The sequence below is a fragment of the Saimiri boliviensis genome, chromosome 2 (genome assembly GCF_048565385.1).
Source record: "Saimiri boliviensis isolate mSaiBol1 chromosome 2, mSaiBol1.pri, whole genome shotgun sequence".
Classification (NCBI taxonomy): Eukaryota; Metazoa; Chordata; class Mammalia; order Primates; family Cebidae; genus Saimiri; species Saimiri boliviensis.
Window position 1 is genome coordinate 117,639,547 of NC_133450.1, and position 18,154 is coordinate 117,657,700.

The 18,154-nt window shown below is 38.7% G+C and overlaps 1 protein-coding gene across 8 annotated transcripts in view; it reads right to left on the reverse strand.

The window, feature by feature from the left end:
* CDIN1 (CDAN1 interacting nuclease 1) overlaps nucleotides 1–18,154 on the reverse strand; it is a 1,267,257-nt gene that overhangs the window by 262,197 nt on the left and 986,906 nt on the right. Inside the window, exon 14 of one of the 8 annotated variants that reach the window (XM_074394133.1) lies at nucleotides 1,574–1,668. The exons of 6 other annotated variants lie outside the window; for them this stretch is intronic. The gene's annotated coding sequence lies outside the window, so the exon portion shown is untranslated. Of the gene's footprint in view, nucleotides 1–1,573; nucleotides 1,750–18,154 lie in introns of those variants that run through there. One more of the 8 variants, XM_074394134.1, reaches the window with a different exon arrangement.

Consider the following 18,154-nt stretch of genomic DNA (forward strand, 5'->3'; position numbering starts at 1 on the left):
TAAATTGCTTTAGTATACTTTGTGTCCTTTAGAGTCAGAAAATGAAGCAATAAAGTAGGTTGATGTAAGTAATTCTTGTTTTTAAAAGGACCTTGAAGTGCTCTTAACAATATCATGGATTTGATAAGATCTGCTTCAGACTTCTTAATTTAAAATGAACATAAAGATGGTAAAGCCGTAGGAATGTTGAAATACTAGTGTTGTGCTAACAGCTTTGAAACTGAATTCACGGGAGAGGATGGATAGGAATTCTTCACTATTGTCTGCCATACTTGGGGAAAATTAAAGCAGCAGTCACTGCTAGGAATTTCCTGGGGGGCATATCCAGGTGTACAAAATATTTAGGAGGGTTTCAAATGTTTTTGCTCATTACTTATATGCTATCAAGTTCAGACAGTGCTTCAAACCCAGGGAATTTTTCAAGTTTTAAATCTTAATTTTTGTGACAGGTAAACCTTTTAAACCTGACTGTTCATAACCTTTTCCTCTCGCCTCCCCTTTCTCTTACTTGTCTGTGATGATTGTGGTGTTGATAGGCTAAGTAGAGAGCTGAAGAAAACAGAAAATATTAACTCACATAGAAAAGGAGAGAGTGCACCAGTAGTTTGAGAGAGGAAGGGCAAGAGCCCACATGCTAACATGGGTGGGTTTGGGGATAGAGGATCCGGACTTTTAAACAGGGAGGAGAAAGAGTTGATGTATGGTTTATACAGAGAGAAATAAAGAAAGCTGGTTTCAAAACATGTTCTTGGGCATGAAGCATCGTGTGCTTTGAAATAATTAGGTATTTATTTAGATTGCTTGTGACTTACTTTTGGATGAGTAAACTGTTACTATTTTTTAATGAACTTGAATTTGGTTTCAAGGTAAGAATAATCTGGTTTGGCTTTATTCTGGTTACCATTATTATTCTTGAAGTTGGCATCTTTTGCCTTTTAAAGCTCTTTCTTACCTGTCAATAATAACAGTTCAATTGATTGATTACCCATAAAGAAAGTATATGACAGACGGAAAGAGATTCAGAGCTGGATTTTGGTGAGAGGAAACCAGAAGATGAACCAGAAGACATGGAATGGTTGTAGAGCACACAAAGCTGGACCAGAGTTAGAGGCTTTTGAAATAAATGGGCAGTTTGCAGGAGAAATTGTCACTCCTAGGACTTCGGACTCTGCTAAAATACTGCTTTCTTAGTATCAGCTCATGCTTCTATATATTTAACTCTAGAGCTCCATTTACGCCATTAATAACCAGAAAGCTAGTTTAAGCCCTCTAGAGCCCTGTGTAACATGACATGCTAACTCGAAAATTCCACACTCTGAAGATTATATGCGAACCATCTAATTCAGGAGCCTCTATGTAAGTATGTTTGATTTAAGGCTTGTGAAAAGGCAATCACAAAGAGGCAGTCACTGCATTGGACTAGGAATTAGGTGGCAAGTTTAAACCAAGAAATCAATCATTCCTTTGTTCAAAAACTTCAAACTCCATTGTTGCCGTCAACATAACATAGCATATGGGAAGAAGTCAGGACCACTTGCTAGTGAGTCTTTCCAGCATGTGGTCACTTACTTACCCTTAGTATCTCCCTGCTTGAAAAGATCATTCTACGGGATAGGGTTCAGCCCTCTTGGTCCATGTCTGTATTCTTTCTGTGGCTGTCAAGCTTCTCTGTTGAGATGCATAGAAAGCATTTCTTAAGTGCTAACATTATGAATATTCTGTCCTAGATGCAGTGCTGTTCTCAAAGTTCGTCATCTAATCAGTAATAAGCATGCCACTAAGAATGGCTTACAACAAGAATTTAAAAATTGCTGCGGCTCTTACATTGCAAGGTTCTTTGAACTGACTGCACCATGGACTACACCATAATCAAGCCATGGTCACCCCCTGTGACCCACATGTATACCTCCAGATGGCCTCCTGAAGCCAGAAAGTCTGAGATAACAAGAAAACCACAAAAGGAGAAGAATAGCTAGCTTCTGCAGTGCCTGATTAACCTTGTGACATTCTACTCTTGTTCCTGCCTCAACTGATAAGTCAACCTTGTGACACTGGACCCTGTGGCATGATTAACTGATCTTGCAATATTCTACCACTGTTCCTGCCTCAACGGATAGGTCAACCTTGTTACATCGGACCCTGTGACACCACCCCACTCTGGCTTGCAAAAAAACTGCCCTAAACTGTAACTTTCCATTACCTACCCCCAACCTATAAAAACAGCTCCTATCCCACCACCCTCTGCTGACTCTCGTTTCAGACTCAGCCCGATCTCACCCAAGTGAAAAAACTGCCTTGTTGCTCACACAAAACCTGTTTAGGTGGTCCCTTCCTTCAGAGTGTACTTAACACACATACATTGTTTTTAATGTAAATTACTTTGAATAATAATCCTGTGATGCTGATGATGCACATGCTTGTTGCTATTATTTCTATTCATAAAAACAGAAAACTTTGATTCCTAGAGGTTAAGAAACTTGTCCAAGTTTACAGCTACAGCTGATGGCCTACACCTTTTGATTTCATATCCCTGGTCCTTTAAAAATGTAACTCTATTAAGTAGAAATGAGTGATCATTAATGCCGCTTTAAAAGGCACAGTAATAATTTTGAAAAAATAATAAAAGTAATCAGAGTGGGGTGGCTGTTGTTGAAAATATGGAAGTTACTATAGATTCTAAAGAAGGACATAAATTTGGAAGAGGATATTTATAGAAAGGAGAAAAATATGAACAATTGTAAGTTACTAGCATATTTAATATACATTTATATATATGTACCCAAGTATATATTAGAGTAATAGCTAACATTTATCAAGTACTTACTCCGTACCAGACATGCGCTATGTAGTATCTTGTTTAATATTCACAACATCCCTCTGAAGTGGAACCTATTATAAAACTCTATTCTATAGTTGAAGAAATGAATGCTCAAAGAGGCTTAAGACTTAAGATGATATGCCACAGAACTAAGATTCGAGTTGCTTGGTTTCTGTAACACCACTTTGCAGAGCCATGGGTCTAGCATGAGACTGCATTATGGATACAACAGTAGAATTCAAGGTAGCAAGAGGCCCTGCTTAGCATGGAAGGCCACTTTGTGGTAAGAAGAGTTTCAGGGAGACTCTGGAATCATTTGGTAAATGTCCCTAAATCTTCCATTATCCTTAATTGAAGCATTTAATCTCTGATACTCCAACCAGGACCCTAGATAAAACTTCTTAAGCTCACTGAATATTAAACACCTTCAATGAAGTTATGTCTTTTTACAGAAAAGAAATCTTTGGAAGAACATCTCAAATGCAACTGTAATTCGTCTCTCCTTGCTATCATTTCCTTCATATGGGAAAAATTCTCTTGGAGTTTTCGTCCAATATTACACTTTCATCTATAGATTAAATTCCCACATTCATTCTCCTCTTAAAGCAAGTTCCCTTTTGGTCCCAGGTTTCTCCTGGACCTCACTACACTCACTCACTAGATTTCCTGTTGCCATTATCAAGCTAAATATGACTGAAACTGAGCTTATTAGCTACATTTTTGCCCTTTCAAAAGATTCCCTGCAGAGTCACCTTTGTTTCTCATTGTCTGTTCTTCTCTAGCCCTACCAGAGAGTTTTACATAGACCAGGATACAAGATGATTGGCTGTTTTTGGTCCACATCTTCTTAGTCCTGAGCTCCTCTTACTTAAAGCTTTACTGCACATGGCTAAAAAGTATTGTTCATTTCTTAGTATTGTGATTACTTAGATCACATATTGTTGTTACTAACCTTCAATGACTTCTTTACTAGGTAATAGCATTTGTTGGGGCTCAGAAAATGATATTCCAAAGCATGTCTTCGGAATGCTGAGTACTTTGAACATCAGAAGAACAAAAGAAACAAAGTCTTTTCTGACTTTCTCCTGCCCTTCTTTCTCCTGCTCCTCTCTCTCCCCTAAGGCAGGCCATAGAAACTAGAATTTCTTTTCCCCAAGGCAGGTCATAGAAACCGCATCCTTTTCCCCCAAAAGCAGCTATAAGGCCTAGAAACATTCCTCCAACTATACCTTGCCTTTCTGTGGAAGAGCTGGCCATGAAGAAATCATCTGACCTAACTTGTCTGAAAGTAGATCATGAGACCCTTGTTTCAGAAGTAGTTCTTCCCTTACCAAACACAGAGGTCCAGAAGAATCTAAACAGATAGGCCTTGCTGAGTGTCCCTTCTCATTCTTTTTTTGGTCCAATCACATTTCTAAATAGCTGTCCATTCTTTATTGAATCTAAGTATAAAAATGAACAGTTTTCCCTTGGGTCTTTGAGTTTTCACTTCTTAAGCCTTCTGTGTTACATAAAACTTTGAATAAATAAATCTGTTATGCTTTATTATTCTGAAGTGGTTTGGTTGTGTTTCCACCCAAATCTCATCTTCAATTGTAGCTCCCATAATTCCTGTGTATTGTGGGAGGGACCTGGTGGGAGATAATTGAATCATAGAGGTGGTTTCTCCCATACTGTTCTTGAGGTAGTGAATAAGTTTCAGGAGATCTGACGGTTTTATAAGAGGTTTCTCCTTTCACTTGGCTTTCATTTTCTCTCTCGCCTGTAAGACGTGTCTTTGCTCTTCCCTCGCTGTGACTGTGAGGGGTCCCTAGCCACGTGGAACTGTGAGTCCACTAAACCTCCTTTTCTTTATAAATTATCTAGTCTCATGTATGTCTTTATCAGCAGTGTGGAAATGAACTAATACATACTGTTAACCTGACTTTTGTCACAAGAGTGTTGGCTATGACCCTTATGATGGGTGAGGAAAGTTATCGCATCTCTCTGGTCTCCATACCTTTTTTCTTTAAAACTTCTATCAGCCAATACAATGCACAAAGTCTATTTTCTTTCTTATATAATTCAGGCAATATCGTATCTTTTAGCCTTGCACACAAGACAGGATTAATTTCCTGCTAACATTATTTTTTTCTTTGTTTAATCTAAAAAACTTCCAACCCAGGCTCTTCTGAAGGTTTCAAATAATTCTCTTCTTTCTGTTGGTTATATCTCTGCCTTTAAGAACAAAACAAAACAAAAAACAAAGACAAAAAAAGCAACAAACAAGAAAACCCTCAAACCTCTACTTCTAGAGGTTTGTTTCTGATTTATTAATATCTCATTTCCAAAGTGTCAACAAAATCTCCAGTCCAAACTTCCTAACTTCCCTTTTGTTGCATTTATTAACAAGTGTCCATTTTAAAGGATAGCTATCGTCTTGATTAGATTGTAAATCTCCTTGAGGGCAGGAAACTGTGTCTAACCCATAATAAGCACCCAAACATTTATTAGAGAGCCGTGCAACCTCTGGGAGGTCAATAAATACTCACTGACTCACTGACTCTATAAATATAAATAGCAAAACAATCAGACATTCTGCTAGCATCTAATTTGCTCCCTATAGGTAAGTTTGTCTCTTTGGTAGCATTGATTCTTTGAGGCCACCAGGGTTCCATTTAGAGAATTACAAGTGCCATGTGCTAACCGGTACTCTGGTAGCCTGAATGAGTTTCAGAATCTCCCCAAATGAAGGACATTTCCCCTGAGAGTGACTGAATCTTGCTGAATACCTAACTCAACCTTTATTTTCTTCCACAACACTTCCCCTCTGAGAGGAAATTTTCCTTTGCCTTTAGGTCTTTTAGCCTTTTCAACAAGGCAGAAACTCTCAGGTCATAAACAAATAAAAATGCACTTCCTTTACCATATTCTTGCTATTTTACATTTTTAAAGGAAAGTATTGCTGAATTAAAGTGAATGCCAAGCAGGAAATTCATAATTTTCCTTGCAGCATTTTTCATAAGTGAGCAGCTCTCCAACCGATCCAGCTGCCAGCAGTGCCCTCCCACTGTGTGACTCACATTCAGAATTCATTTCGACGTGCACTACAACACAAAAATTTTGCAAAGCATTAAAGGAGCATAGAATACTCCTTAGGTGTTTCATCCTTGGGTCCCAGCTCCCAAACCTTTTCTGTTTTGCTTAGTATTCTCCACCAAACAGTAATTTTTAAAATGCACTTTTAGAAAACCTACAGGAAGATAAAGTTAATGGATGAATTATTTGCATCCCAGCAGGGAATCGCTTTCTTGGATCCTGAGGAATCTTGTATCTTTTGTTATGTAGTGAGCTAAAAATTGCAAACAGAGTTAGTTTTCAGGAGTGGTTTGAGTGTCCTGGAGCGTAAAGACTCCAAGTTCCCAATTCCCACAACAGGACTGAAATGCTTATGAATTCAACAGATTTATGAGCAATTCTGTTGTGTTAAAACACGCACAATTCTGAGTAGCTTGTGAGAGAGGTAATGAATGCCATGCTCTGATAGTACTAGTCCATTCTCATTACAGATGTTCTGAAATGCCTTATCCTCCTTCCACATGCCCCTCTTGTAGTACCTAATAGCGTAGCATGGGCTGTTCCTGTGTCTCTTGAGAAAGTCATCCACACTGGCTGTGCAACCAAAAGAACTCCGATGGGGAATTATGCTACCTGTTTATTTTACCTGGAGGTTTTCTTAGCTCCTGACCCAGTTTCAGTCCTTTTAGATTTCTAGATTTTTCTGACTCTGTATCATTTTATTTACATACTTGTTTTCTACCAGCATGGCACTCACGCGCCTTCCTCTGTACCCAAAGAGATGGTGCTCTGTGGCTACTCTCACTTCATCCATAGAGTGTGAATTGCACAGTATTCAGTGTCCAACACCATTTCTCTATTAAATTTCTATTTATATGACACCTTTACTAATAGTAATAATTAATACTTATTGAACACTTCCTGTGGGCCAGGTACTGTGTTGGGTGCTTGTCATGCTATACACAGATGTGAATCTGTGTATGTAATAGCATTTATAATTGTTGTTATAGAGAGCTGGTAATACTTTTAACTTCTCTAAGCTACTAACTTTAGAGAGAAAAGATTGAATCTTATTTATCTTTACGTCCTTTCCCCTAAACTCAGAGCCTGGCACCAAATAAATTGCTTAGTAAATGGTAATGATAATATTGGTTTGGTGGAGACATTGTTAGGAAGTAAATTTTAATTTACAGAAGTTTATTCAAGTTTCCATCACTATCATAGTATTATGGCTTGCGATTTTGGCACTCCTAAGGGGAATATTTATAGACTACTTGGGCAATTTACAATTATTCTCTCTTTTTGCACAATACTAGCTAATCAATTGCATCTTAAAATAAAGGGTTTGTATGAATAGCCTGGATTAAAATATTTGTGTTGCAAAAATCAGTACAATATAAACATACAAGCAACGTTTTAAGCAAACAGCCTGAAGTAATTTTTTACTTCATGAGACAGTGTTATAAATGAAAGTTAAGAGTCTGAACCAGAGCTCAGGTTTCAGGAAACCCCTTCCCTCTCTACCTTTTTGACTTGACTTGTTTAAATATTTCCTAGGGATTTAACATGTATGTAGGTAAATTATCTGAAATGGTTCATCTAGGGTTTCTGTTCGTTTGTTTTTTGAAGATACTACTAATAAAGCAAGGTAATATGTTAACTTAGTACTGAGAAAATTGTGTCTCTAATCCTAACCCCCACACGAAAATGTTGATGGCCTGGAACCACTCATCATTTCTTCTGGAAAAAGCATCACAATGAAGAAGTGCCTATGATATAGCTTTTTTTTTCTTTTTTAAGTCACAGACTCTTTATACAATGTGGTGGGCATTTGATCTGAATTAAAGTGTTCTTTCTGAATTTTTATTTTTCTCTTTGTTCCAATCTCTATCTCCAGACTTTTTCTTTTATGCATGCTAAAATTTAAGTGTAAAAAACAGCCTCAAATCCTAAATAATGGATGGAATACAGGAAAACATAGGCTGATTATTGCAACACTGCCTCATATATTATATAAAGACAGTCTCAGCAATTTATTTGGCTGTGTCTGGGTGCTTGCTTAGGGAGCTTGAGATCTATTCTTTCATTCTATCAACAGCTCTTGCTGTCAATTAATTAGAATATATATTCCTATTAATTCAAGGATGTGTGATGCCTTCTTTATGTATCGTACAAGCATTTCCACGAAACTACATCTGTCCTCAGTTATAACATGCAGCACTCCCACCCTGAATTTTACTGTTTCTTTCTCAATCTCTGTATTGTATGCTTGCCAAACTGTACAGATGCTTTTAGGATTAGAAATACATTGCGCTTTTAGTAATATTTTAAAATGTTGAGAGTATAGATTTTTGCTTGATCTCTTTATAGACATAACCAAGTAAAACTAATTGAACAGATCAGGAAATTAGGCCACCTATGATTTCGCTGTAATATGCAAACCAAATAGCTAAGTGTTCTTCCACAGTGGATTTCCCCTCAACGGATATAACTATCTTACAGAATCTAAAGCCCCACATCCACTTCTGAAATCATCTCAACATTTTGAAAATAGAGGTGCTAACCTCATCCTCAGTTGTTTTCATCCTCAAGCCTGCATTTCCTTATGGAATTCTATACCTCAGCTAATGGCATTTCAATACACCCTGTTGCCTCAGCTAGAACTCTTTAAGTCATCCTTGACTTATGTCCCTTATTTTCCACGTCCAATTGATCATCAGACCTGTCAGATCTCTGTCAGAAGTGTCCTCTGGCTAAAGTCCCTTTTTATCTTCCTCACGACCACTGGCTTAGACCCTCATCACTTTTGTTTAGAGTATTAATACAGCCTCCTATCTGATCTTCCTGGCATCTATTTTCCTCAAGTCCATTCTTCACATAGACATCGAAATGATCTTTCTGAAAACAATTCTCATCAAGTTACTTCTCTCCTTTAAGACCTCGGCTGGATTCCAGCTGTTCACAGGATGAACTCTAAACTCCTAAGGGCCTACAGGGAGTTTGCAACTGGGCATCAATTTACTTCTCCAGTTACAGTTCTTGCTGCTTTCTGTGTGGATGCTTCTTTCTGACTCCATTCCTAAACACCCAGATCAAACTCTTACAGTAGTTAATTATCTTCATTACGATCTTCATACATGCTTTTCCACTGCCTGGGGATGCTTCTTTTCACCTTCACTATTTGGCAAACTCTTACCTTTTAAGCATGGTAATATCACTTCCTCTTCAAGTCTTTCCTGACACCTACAGGCAAAAATATTCTTATCCTTCTCCAGACTTTCTCATCATGCTGATAATACTTGTAATATAATATTTACTGTTTTCTTTCTAACATTTACTGCTTTGTTTAACAATGGGTTCCCCAGTCTGGGCAACATAACAAGACCTCGTCTCTACTAGAAATTAAAAAAAAAAAAAATAGCTGGGTGTGGTGACATGCACCCGAGTCCCAGCTACTTGGGAGACTGAGGCAGGAGGATGGCTGAACCTGACAGTTTGAGGATGCAGTGAGCTCTGGTCACCCCACTGCACTCCACCCTGGATGACAGAATGAAACCCTGTCTCAAAAACACAAAACAAAACACGTCTGGTTGTAAACTCTTTCGAGAGAGGGTACTCCTAATATCTGATTCATGTTTGAATTTGCCAAGAACATTTAATAAATGCTGCATGAATGAATAAATGATCTATATTGATCTTCTCCCCATACTATAGTGCTTCGTAACCACATGAAATAATATTTTTACTTACGAGTGTTTCTATTATAACATGATATATTCTTTCTATTATAACATGATATATTCTGAAAATTTCGGTGTTCTGTAAAAACAAGACAAACCTAACACAAACAATAAAGAAGAGCTCAGCCTCGGCAACATAGTGAGAACTCATCTCTACAAAAAAAAAAAAAAATAAGAAAATTAGCTAGGCGCGGCGACTGCACCTGTGATCCTAGCTACTCTTGAGACTGAGGTGGGAGAATCACTTGATCCCAGGGGTACAAGCCTGCAGTGAGCTATGATCTTGCCACTGCACTTCAACGTTGGCAGCAGAGTGAGACCTTGTCAGTAAAAAAGAAGAAGAAAAAAAAGAGTTCATGAGCAGATCACTCAAAACTTCATACAATTTGTAATCAGAGCCCCAGTAAAAACACTATTTGGTATCTGAGCTGTCAGATCTCCAAAGATGTCTCCTTAGTATGACTGCACACTGCCATAGCAGATATTCATAACACATAATAATATTAGGGTATAAATGCTGATAAAACTTTGAGTAGTATTTAGTTTCTGTAAGATAATTTGATTAGTGGAGATGGAGCTTTGCTGAGATAATGTGGATGGAAATGAATTCTGAGCCAATGGCATGGTTGTTAAGGTAGGCTCGGGGGCAGTGCGATCCGCCCATAGGCTGTCTCAGGAAGTTCCTCTGGGGCAGTGGCTACCTTTCATTGGTGGCTCTAGCTCCATCATGGTCCCAGTTCTCATCGGGTAATCCTCTGGGGTTTTGGCTCCTCTAGACAGCCCTGGCTTCTGAGCTCTGGGAACAACACCTCCTCTCCTTGTCTCTTGGATGTGGTAGAGCTTCCTCCTGTTGTTAACTGCTGAATTGCTTTGGCTCTTCCACCACTGAGCTGCTGTTTTCCTTATATTACATTGTCTCTACATGAAAGATCTCAAGTATGTTTCCTTGACTAGCTCCTGATATGCTGTTGAAAACAACACAGAGTGCATTAGATATGACATAGGTTCCCACTGCCCAACTTGTAGAAGAAAAATCACCGTGTCTGTCTCCACTCTCTAAGAAGACAATAACAGTCTATTGCCCTAATATGTTTTTGTGAATGTCAAATGAAGTCTTGTGAATAATTCCTAAAGTACTAAGAATGCCCATAAATGGTTTTCCTACAAGTTACTCACAGCCCCTCTGTCATGTACTTGACCTGGGACATGCCTCTTATCTCTGGAAGAAGCTCTAGCACTTTGCTGCTGCTGGCATTTGAGGACACAACCCTGGTGACTGAGCCCAGGACCATGATGTTTAAAGGCTCATTTCACTGGTTTAAGTAGACAATTAACAGCAGAAGTGATCAGAATGTGCTGAGATTTTTTTCTAAAATTTCTGTTGCCTTTCTCCTCAACCAATTCATAAGAAACAACAACAAAAACTTCAATTTAACCCGAAAACAAACAAGTTCCAGATCCTTTGAGAACTGCCATCATGAGAAGTATAACCACAACTTCAAAAGGCAAAGGCTTAATAGGTATACACTGCAAAACTCTTTGCTAGCTCCTCTTGCAAAAGATGATTTTTGATGTTTGCAGAACAGGAAGATGGCATCTTCTTTGCATCCTCATCTAACATCTGCTATTGCAACGAATCCAACTTTTATTGATTAAAAGGATTCTGAAGCCATAATCACACAGGCTAAGGAAAGAGTAATGCAGCTCTTTTGAATCAGGATTAAGTTGTGTTGGTTGATGGGTATGGAAAAACAATATTATAGTTGGCTTCTAGAAAAATACTGCAGAGACCTCTTGTAAATCCTCCAGTAATTTTTTGTAATCCTTCACAAGTAGTAAAATCATTGCTGTGAGGCAGACAGGAGATGAATCCACAAATAAGACATCTGTTATTGTTATATCAATGATGATATATGCCCAACACTGAAATAACAACATTTAACAAGAAATGGAACCTTATCCAAAATGAGATCTCACTCACTTCCATGACTTCATTTGCTGCATTAATAAGAGTAAACTGAAGTTTATAATTGGGTGATCTTATCTATTAGCATTAGTAATATATCACAGGTATAGGGCTTTATATTTTAGATTAATGGAATTCAAAATGTTGGAAAAGTTCTATGTTAACATATAGCATGCATGAACAGATGAAGACAATGATAAATTAAATAAACAGAAAAGCATTAGGGTTGTTTGCCTTTTGTTCTGTTTTTTAAAGAAAATTTGTACTATTTCCCCTTCTATTTTCAGTTTATATGTTACAAATTTAAGATATTTTACAATAATATATTACAACAACTTCAGAATATTGAGGTTTCTAGTGTTTTAATAAGATATTAAGACACCAGGCCTTAATATTTAAAATGAGGATGCTGTGGTTCACACCTGTAGGGAGTCCAAAGCAGCTGAATCACTTGAGGTCAGGAGTTCAAGACCAGCCTGGCCAACATAGTAAAATCCTATTTCTTCCAAAGATACAAAAAAGAGCTGGGCATGGGGGCGTGCACCTGTAATTCCAGCTACTGAGGAGGCTGAGGTGAGAGAATTGCTTGAACCCTGGAGGTAGAGGTTGCAGTGAGCCAAGATCGTGCCACTGTACTCCAGCCTGGGTGACAGAGTGAGACTCTGCCTCAAAAAAACAAACAACACACACACACACACACACACACACACACACAGAAAATGACTGAGTGGCACAAAAAAGTGGTGGGAGAGGTATTAGGTAGGAAAGCCCTGCTGAAGACTTACCATATTTCTATTGCAGCCTTTATTACAGCATCATATATAAAAGAAAAATAATATTATCTTTCTCTAAACCCATGAAAATCACCCCTTTTGGACTTTTATTAGACCTGTTTTTGAAACTACAGGTTAGAGAAATGTGGTTCTTTGTGTGTGTATATATTTCTTAATTAATATTAAAACAATTAATATTTAAAAATTGGACTTTTTTGAGAGCTAGGCACGGTGGTTCACACCTGTAATCCCAGCACTTTGGGAGGCTGAGCCAGGTGAATCAAGAAGTCAAGAGTTCGAGACCAGCCTAGCCAACATGGTGAAACCCCGTCTCTACTAAAAATATAAACATTAGCCAGATATGGTGGCACATGTCTGTAATCTCAGCTACTTGGAAGGCTGAGGCAGGAGAATCACTTGAACCCGGGGCGCAGAGGTTACAGTGAGCCAAGATGGTGCCACTGCACTCTAGCCTGGGTGACAGACCAAGACTCGATCTCGGGGGAAAAAAAAGGACTTAAAAAAAATAGGGCACATAATCTTACTGAGAAGATTTGGTGCATCTATCTATCTATCTATCTATCTATCTATCTATCTATATGTACATATGACATAATGCAGTCTAACTACTGATCATATTAGTCTGTTAAGCTATTCATAAGATAAATGATCAGTCTTTATGTTTCTCAGTCCTGTTGGGTCTAAAGATACATGTAAGTACTAAGGCCCTTCATCTGCAGTCTCAATCCTGCTATATCCTTGGGCTCAAAACTTGACACTGGGAAGAACATTAGGAGATTTTTGCCTCATCAGGGGTGGGATCTAAAATTAGTCTTGCTTCTGAAAGATCTCCTAAGATCTGCTGTCTAATGTTAGTTCTGGTACTCATATATCCCCTAAGATGTAAGTTTCCCTCATCTTTCTGTGAAAATCCAGCGAGTGCCAATAGGCATATCCTTAGGTTTTCAGATAAACATTCCAAGATCCTGTAGGCACTGGCTTTCTGCCCTAGATCCCAGACCACTGGCAGGTGCCCTGCCTGTCTCTTGTCTGTCAGTGTTCCCAGGGGCTAGAAATTTTCTCAGGTACTTCTGGTTCCCAAATAGGGTCCTCATCCTCAAATGGACTGAAAGCCAAAAATGTGGCACTGTTGCACACTAAATTTGAGATCACAAAGGACTCTTGTAATAGTCCTCACAGACAGATAAACTCCTATGGATACAGATGCTAATTTGGGCTATCATAAAATGATAATGTAACAGCGGCCAGCTCTTCTGCTGGGTCAGCTTTCTAGCTTCAATATCAATCTGCTCCTGCTTTCTCCTCTTTGCCCCTCACCGACTAAAGTCTTAGTATGCTCCACAGACTGAGTTATACAAATTTGACAATTTTTACTGGTTTCAACAGGTTAGATCAGCTTTAATGAGACAAAATCATGAATTATTTAAGTATCTGATGGGTTATATTACTATCACCTTTAAAAAAGTAACATAGTGAACACATAAAAGGTATTGTCATTCAGTGTGAGGAGACAGAACTGTAAGACCTTGTTTCTGTCCTCAAAGTGTTTGCATTCCAATTGGATACACACACACACACACACACACACACCCCACACACAAGGCAATATAAATGCTTACTGAACCATAACAGAAAGATGACGTAACTCTAGGTGGGTGGACAAAGAAAGCTTCATGTAGGAAGTGGGGCTCAGGGTGATGGAAAAAAAAAAAGCAGTTGACAGATGCATAGAGGGGAAAAAAAAAAAAACAGATAGCAAAGTTTGAAGAAGGCAAGCCAGTATCATTTAAACAGCATCTAGAAAGGGATTGTGGGGAAAGATTTTTTTTTTTTTTTTGTATTTTTAATCAGTCTCAGTTGGAAGGGACAGAGCTTCCTCAAGGCTATAGCAAAACTGGGAAGAACTTCCTGGCCTTCAAGCTTTGGGGGTGGCATGCCATATTACAGACAGCCACTAATGGGCAAAAGTGTTGGCTCCACCCGCGGTACTGGAAAGAAACCCAAACGTGCTGCTTTCAATTTAGTGCATAATTCTATAAAGGCAAAGACAGACCCTTTTTACTTCCATTGAAAACCCCAGGTGTCTCTGGAGGCTTGCTTTTCCCAACAAGGTTACTCTAGTACATTGCAATTGCATTTTGCATGTACTATATAGAAATAGTGAAATGAAGAAGGACATTCATCCTGGATATGGTATCTACTCCTTCTCTATTGAGAGAAAAATCTCAATCCAGCTTGCCTTACCTAGTACTATGAACATGAATTGGGATGGGGGTGCAGGGGAGGAAAGGGGGAGAATAAAACCAGTGCCTGCTTGAAAGTGGGTTTTGGAAATACAGAGGAGCTCTGGCACTGGACTGCAATGTGCATGCTTAGTGAATAAGTTAGAAAGTGAAGTGGTGAAGGTTTCTGTGCTCTCTCATCTCAATCCTATGCCTCTCTCCTACCTACCTCTGGCTCACGACCTCTATCTCAGCTGTTCAAGACTGTTACCAAGTCTCACTCATGTATGTCCTTCCTAAAGAGCACTCTAATTCAACATTTTCCCTCTCCACCTACCCCACCCACACCTCCTACAGTCTCGATAACAGCTGTGCCATTTATTGAATGCTTAAGATGTACCTGGCTCAGCCAGGTATGGTGGCTCACGCCGGTAATTCCAACACTTAGGGAGACTAAGGTGGGCAGATCACGAGGTCAGGAGTTCGAGACTAGCCTGGCCAATATGGTGAAACCCCATCTCTACTAAAAATACAAAAATTAGCCAGGCACGGTGGCACGTGCCTGTAGTCCCAGCTACTTGGGAGGCTGAGGTAGAAGAATCACTTGAACCCAGAGGCAGAGATTGCAGTGAGGTGAGATCGCACCACTGCTCTCCAGCCTAGGCAACAGAGCGAGATTCCATCTTAAAAAAAAAAAAAGATGTATCTAGCTCATATATTATTTTATTTAATGCTTATCCTCTCACAGGAAAACATCAGCTCTACTAATTGAATATAGAGTGACCAACCCAACTTCTCTGACCAGCAGTTTCCTCATTTATAGGATGAGGAGAAGTATTTATTATGCCTTATGGATAAGTTTCAACATTACAAAGGAGGAAACAGAGGCTCCGAAACTTAGGTCACACATAATGAAAAGTGCTAAGCCAGGGATCACAGCCATGGGGTCTGATAAAAAGCTGCGCCCTGTGCCTATTGGCCGGGCGCATCATGAGGTCAGGAGTTTGAGACCAGCCTGGCCAACATGATGAAACCCTGTCTCTACTAAAAATACAAAAAATTAGCCGGATGTGGTGGCACATGCCTGTAATCCCAGCTACTCTAGAGGCTGAGGCAGGAGAATCGCTTGAACCCAGGAGGTAGAGGTTGTGGTGAGCGGGGATCACACCATTGCACTCCAGCCTAGGGGACAGAGCAACATTCTGTCTCAAAAAAAAAAAAAAAAAAAAATTGTGCCTATTTCATTCTACTGTGCTACAGCATGAAAATGTCAAGCTCTGATTGTGAGATAAGTGGGATGAGACTTTCTGAGTACCTAGAGTCAGTCAGTAGATAAAATGCAGAATGCCAGCCAACTTGGAATTTCAAGTAAACAATAGTTCTTTTAGATAAGTGTATACCAAATATTGCATGGGACATACTTATGCTTTATTACTTGTTGTTTACCTGAAATTTAAGTTTCACTGGGCATTGCGTGTTTTTTTTTCTTCAAAATCTGGCAACCCTGCTAGTACTCCATGGCTCACACTGAACAGACATTGCTGAAGAGTAAGGCATATGCTCCTTAAGGCACTTTTATTACCAAATAACAATAGTCTGTTAAAACTGCAAAGTTACTTACAGGTCATCTAGTCCTCATTTTACCAATGAGTAAAGTAAAAATTAGGGTGGAGAAGTGATTTGCACGAAGTCACAGTGCTTATAAAGGACAGAGACAAGACATGAAGTCGGAGCTTCATTGCCCTTGTTTAATGCTGAACTCCACGACACTCAGAGCAGTTGAAAAGTTTACAATGGACCTGAGGTTGCTGGTCAAAGGACCATGGCAGTCTCATGTACTGTAGTGATTTAATAAATACTTTGGCCAAAATAATGACTTGATATTGAATTCCAGTGCTTTACATGGAATAGACATGCTATTAACGCTTGTTGATATTAAACACTATTAATGCTTATTGCTTTTACACAGAGTAGGCACAATGAATGCTTGTCACACACATATAAACTACTATATTACCATAAATGCACACATAAATATTCATCCTTAGGACTTGAGAGAATATGTTGATATCTTCTAAATGCATTGTTAAATGTCCTTGGTAAATATGAAACTAAATCAAGTCAACCAATTTTGATACCTGAAGTCTATAACAGCTAATAAAAAGACGCAGCCAGGACAACATCCAAATCAGGGGAAAAACGAAACCTTAGAGCTGTGCTATTCAAAATAGCCACTAGACACACATGGCTATTGAGCATATGACAGGTGGCTAGTCCTAACAGAGCTGTGCTGTGAGTATAAATTGCACGTAGACTTCAAAGACTTAGTACAAAACGGTGTAAAAATCACAATAATTTTCATATTAGTTGCATTTTAAAACATTTTTGATACACTGGGTTACATAAAATATATTATTAAAATAAATTTCACCTGTTCACTTTAGCTTTTTCACTACAGCTGCCAGAAAATTTGAAATTATTTAAGTGTATCATAATACTTCTACTGGACAGCACTGTTCCAAAAGATTTACTGTGTGAATGGAAAAAAAGAGGTTGGGGTAGAGATCCCTCTCACACACACCTCTTGCCATCTCTCTCTGATAGTACTTAACTTACTTATTTGCTTCATTGAAAATTTATGAAACTCTTTTGGAAAGTACAAACCATTATGGAAATCTAACATATCTTTATAATAGTTGTTGTTCTTAAGAATGAAAACAGATAGCTAATAGATTTTCTTTACAGACCACGTTAAATATTTACTGATCTCAGGCTGCTTACCTCTTTGGGGCAAGTCATTAGGCTAGGTTCAATTAATTACCTCAGTTTCCTCAACTGTGTGCAGGAGTCTCTGAAAGAGAAGGTCTGCTCCCAACATTCATGGAACACAGGACTGCCCAAACAATGAATAATGTGGCTCCACTGTTGCTGACAGATGGGAATCATTCACTTCTTAGTGTATGTTTTCTGAAATGGTTCTGAGTTCACGCCCCCATTGCGGCGGTTGCCATGGTCATATGCTTTACGGCATGAGCCCCTTGCCCCTTACTTTGCCTTCCTAGAAAAGAGAGAGCCCTGTTGCCAGTTTCACAATTGTAAAAATATTTTACTAGTCAGTGCTTTTGTAATATCTTCTTGTATTTCCCATTAAATGGAGTAATTCATAGATCCTGATAATAAAACTATCAGATACAGAGGGAGGCACAGTCTCATTCCATTTCATTAGAAAGTGCCCTAAGAAAGTCTCCTGCATGGGAAGTTGCATTCTAAAGTCCTCTCTGGCTCTGGCAATTGGATGTTTTAAGCTCTTACTTTTGGCATAGAGCTCTTTTGCAGTTTTGGTTAGGGGCAGAAGCCAAAATGTCTCCTAGAGATGTCTATTTTTGTCTGATAGAAGAAAAGATGAATATTTTGGAGGATCTTTTTTTTTTTTGCCATTTCACCTTCATCTTTGTTAGTGTATCTGCACTCCACCTGACCTTTCTTGGTTCTGTTTTTAATTCTCCTCATATACCAGCTTTTAGTGGAGACTGTGTGCTTTAAGTAACGAAGGTCAA